This window comes from Triticum dicoccoides, chromosome 7A (assembly GCF_002162155.2).
Source record: "Triticum dicoccoides isolate Atlit2015 ecotype Zavitan chromosome 7A, WEW_v2.0, whole genome shotgun sequence".
NCBI classification, from domain to species: domain Eukaryota; kingdom Viridiplantae; phylum Streptophyta; class Magnoliopsida; order Poales; family Poaceae; genus Triticum; species Triticum dicoccoides.
Window position 1 is genome coordinate 682,308,954 of NC_041392.1, and position 5,115 is coordinate 682,314,068.

A 5,115-nucleotide genomic window follows, 5' to 3' on the forward strand; every position below is an offset into this window, starting at 1 on the left:
GCCGTCGCCCCGCTGTGAGCTCTCCCCCTCTAACCCCTCTCCCTCGCCCCCGGCGGCCACCACGGGTGCCGCCCCTCCCCGAGCCTACACACACACACGAGCATGATGAACACACACACACACACATTTCCTTAATTGAATTAGTATATACGTATTTTGTATGTTTAATTAGTTTAGATTTTTTAGATTATTATTTTTTCACTAGTATATATGTATGAATGCATGTTAGATGGATATAATTAGTGTTTAATTAGTATGGAATTTTTTTATATAATGTTGTTTTTCCGTTTTTTAATGGATGTATAGAAGTTGTTTTTCTGTTTTTAGTGTTAGATGCTTAATTAGTATGAAATAGCATATAGAATTTTGACATATGCAATGATAGCATAATTAGTGTTACATTTGCATATAGTATTTGTTGTCGACGATGCCCGGCCCGCATCCTCGCCGTCGACCCGTTCGTGATGATGTCCTGCTTCAGAGGACCCATGTCCGGGACTGGGCTCCGCCGGGCTGGCACTGGGAGGTGCTACCTTCAGGGGGGCGACACTTGGTGAGGAACCCGGCCCCGGGTCCCGTCGTCGACCCTCATCTCCTTTGGTGGCATTCGCGTGGGCCACTTTCAGTGCGGAGGGAGCCGGCCCTGCCGGAGGTGGTACATCGCCGTGTCAGGGAGGAGGACGAGCACGTTCACCGCTACATGGCTGCTATGGACGTCAGGTTCTCCAATACCTGGCAGGTTCTTTGGGGAGATCACCCGAGCTATGATCCAGTGATGGTTCCTTTACTTTGGTTGTCCACCGCCTAGATTACTCTCTAGTATTCGATCTTTATTAGCTAGCTAGCTAGCTAGTGATGTATTCGATATATAATATTCGAGATGATTTATTCAAGATTATATATATTATTCGAGACGATGTATTCGAGATTATATCTATTATTCGAGACGACGTATTCGAGATTATATTCGATGATGCTTATTATGTACTATGATTGATTCAGTTTTTCCTTATTAATTGATTGCATCCATGCATTGTAATTTGAATATATTTCTTTTGGATTAGTTAAATAAAACCTATGGCGGACAATACCGGCAGAGAGGGAGAAGAGGCCCTGTTCAATATCATACGCAATCCTCGCGGGCCAGATGATGATCAGAATGAAGAAGATTATGACGGCTTTGAATATCTAAACAACACAGGGGAGGGTGATATGATATTCGATCGCGATGACCGAATTGATGAACTCATGAACTATGAACATGACGAAGAAAATGTTGACCTTGAAACAACAAAGGCCGGCGAGATATATTTATATAAGCAGGCATCTGGTGATCATCACATGTTTTAAATGACTTGAAGATATATATTAATGAATCGATCTTTCTTCTTTCAGCCATCCGGATCGGGCAAATCTTCAGGCAGCAGGACAGTACGAGGCCTGAACAAAAAGTTGAAGGAGGGCGTAAAGCACAATATCGAGGCCATCAAACCTAATGGCGAACCATTAGCGCCTAAGAAGATTGCATACAAGTTCATTCGTCAGTGCGGAGTTCTTGTGAAGGACCAACTCCCGATCTCCCTTCAAGAATGGAGAGAGCCAGCAAAGCCACGTCTAGATCTTACTTTTGTCGAGGACGGACAAAAACTTCTGCTTTGGGAAACGCTCATGGAACATTTCACCCTACCAGATCATTTCGCAGATGCAGATGTGGAGAAAGTCAAGGACGCTGCTCTAAGGAAGATGGCGGTTGCATTCAACAACCACAAGAATCGTGTATGGGACTAGTACATCAAGGGAGGAAAGAAGACTCCAGTATTCAAGGGAACACTAGAGAAGCAAAGTGCTCATTGGGACGATTTCATGAAATTCAAGGAATCGGAATTATCTAAGGAACGGTCGAGAATAAAGAAGGCCAATGCCGCAAAAAGGATAAGTTCCATAGGCTGGGGCCAGGTGGCTATGCGGTAGGAATGCCTAAGTGGGATAAGTCTGAGAAAGAGATGGAGGATGCAAGTGTCACTCCAGAAACATTGAGCTGGCCCCCAGGTGCAGGACTTGGTTCTATGCGCATGGGGGGGAGTTGGACCCGAAGATAGGCAAAGTTTCGAAGAAGGCATGTCTGGACGGAACCGAAGATAAGCTACTTGTTGCAATAGAAGAGGCTCGATCGGGGGTGTTCGAGCCCAACGGAGAGAACGACGAGCTTACGCATGCCCTGGGAAATCCTGAACACCCGGGAAGAACACGAGGCAAGGGTGCTATTCCGTGGTATGAGGGGTTTTCAGACTGGAACGCCGACTACAGAACCCGTGCGAGAAAGAAGATTGCGGAGGAGAAGAAGAGGAAGATGGAGGAGGAGCAGAGGAAGTTGGACTATGAACGCCTTCAAGGCCTAGAATCAGCGCACGCGGACTTGGCAGTCAAATTCCAGCGGCAGCAGGAGCAGATCGACTAACTTAGCTAGCAAAGGGGGTCTCAGCAGCCGCAGCAGCTAGTGGATGATCCAGCATTGGATAGCACCGTCCCATCTATCCCGAGAAGCAGCATGGATTCCACCCCGGGAGACGCATTACTGGATAGCTACCCAGTGGATGACATCATAGAGAACACTAACTGCGAGCTACACTTCAAAATGAAGAACATATCCATGAAGGTGGCGGACGCCGTTGCTTTTACAAATCCCCCCGAGGCAACCTTCCATTGCAACCCGATTCCAGCGGGCTATGCTCGTGTCTTGGTTGATGAGGTGGTGGACTAATATTCGGGGCTAGAGCTTGACATTCCTGGAGGTGACGAGGAGCACACACTAGGAGAGGCCAACCATCGTATCATCCTATGGAGAAAGGATTGCATCATCTTTCGAAGGCCACCGACACTGCGTCATCCGACTCCTCGTCGAAGTCCGCCATCGGGTTAGCAGACTCCCGCTCCTCCAAGTCCACCAACGCGTCAGGCCACTCCTGCTCCAAATCCGGCACAGCTTCAGGCCACTCCTCCTCCTCCAAGTCCGGCAAAGCATCAGGCCACTCCTCCTCCAAGTCCGGCACAGCTTCAGGCCACTCCTCCTCCTCCAACTCAGCCACGTCAGCCGTCTTCACTGCCTCAGCAATCACAGAAGAGAGCCGCCTCAGCTATGGTGCATAGCGGTACAAGTCGAGGTAGTACTGGAGGTACAGGCGGAGGCAAGCGATTTCAATATGGTCCAAGCAGCCTCACGCCTCTTCCGCAGAGGCCTTACGACAAGTCCGAGGAGGAAACCGTAGCCATATCGAAGGCTGAGGTGGAAACCCATTTTGCACCGAAACCGCCACCGCCGCCAAGGGAGAAAGTGCCTGAGGAAAAGATCGACCACTTCATTCGTATGGCTAGAGCACCAGCTCCCAAGCCTGTTGACACAGACTATGAGCGCCACCTTAGGAAGTTAAATCGAGCACGTCTACAGAAAGAGGCGAGCTCGAGCTCGAGCAAATCAGCTGACAAAAGGAGAGGTAAAACCGTTCCCCAGCTGGGAGAACAGGCGGCGCAATCAATCCCCCCGCTTGTTGTGCCAACAACACATGAGAGTACGCGCACCCAATATTATTGTGGGCAAACCATTAACGTTCCCGGGCTGGGCGATGTGGTAATAACCGAGGAGCATATTGAGCAGGCTAAAAGGCTCATGATCACTGTTGGACAACTCCTCGATATCGAGCCCATGTCTCTGATTAGAGAGGAGGAAATAAAATGGAAATATGTTCGGGGCCAACCTTTGGTCTAGCCAGACGAGGTCAAGAAGCTCCCAACGGGAATGTATGAATTGCATCAATGGTACATGGACATTACCAAGATTTCCAATCGAGAGTCCCTCATGGTGAATGTCAAGAACGATCATTACTACCATGAGAAAGATGTGTCCGTTGAGTATTCAGAACTATTTCAGTTATACAATCAAGACGCACTCGACAAATCTATCGTCAGTTGCTATTGTCTGTAAGTGATTTCTTTCTGTAATTTAAGTCTCAAGCTAGTTGTAGTGATCATTTTGATCAATCATTACCTATAATTATCCTCACTATATTCTTTTCTGTGGTATTATGCAGGATGAAGATTTATGAAATGAAAAAATGTGGACGCTATGGCATTGGGTTCATTGACCCAAATACCATTAATGAATACACATGGAAATTAGATCCATATTATGAAAAAAGTGTAGAGGAAAGCATGCTAGAGTTCTTCAAGCGCCTCAAATACAATGAAGATATACTACTTCCTTACAACTTCGAGTGAGTCACACTGTCTTATACTACAAATTCTGTTTTTGCCTACTAGCTAGCTACATGTTTTTGCTTACATATGCCCGCTTAATTAAAACATGCAAACGTGTGTGCATGCAGATTTCACTAGATCTTCTTAATCATTAAAGTTGATGAAGAAATAGTTGAAATACTGGATTCACTACTTAAAAAATCAAGTGAGTACACCATCATGAAGGGGATAGTCAACAGGTAATTTCAATCATTATTAACTATATCTCGGCCTATTTAATTAGTTCATCATTTCCTGATAACAACTATTTAATAACCCATTTATTCATTTTCTTTGCCGGCGGGCAGGGCTTGGGCAAAGTTCATCAGCGTCACTCCAGGCCAATGGAAACGAAATCTGAAATGGTATCGACCCAAGGTAAGTAATTAAGTAGTACTAGCTAGCTGCCATCTCTTTAATTATCATGCTTGATTAATTATTATCTAATCAAATTCCATTCTCGTAAAGGCCCTGAAGCAGGCGCCTGGGAATAATCTGTGTGCATACTACGTTTGTGAGAACATTCACATGATGGCGTCCGAAAGGAGCAGATCTCAAAGACAGGAGTGGGTACGTTTGTCAGAACACTATTCACAATTTTTACACCATTATCGATATCTAGTCACACAACTAATACACATGCATATTGATCTCCTTCTTAACAGTTCAAAGAGGTGCGGGAGCAGCTCCTAGCAGAGGACCACATAGAAGCAATTCAAGAGGAAATAGCGGGATTTTTGCTCGACCGGGTCATAGATCCCAAAGGAGAATACTTTTACCCGCTACCGCCCCCATGAACCACTTCCAATTGTCATCGTGCTCCGA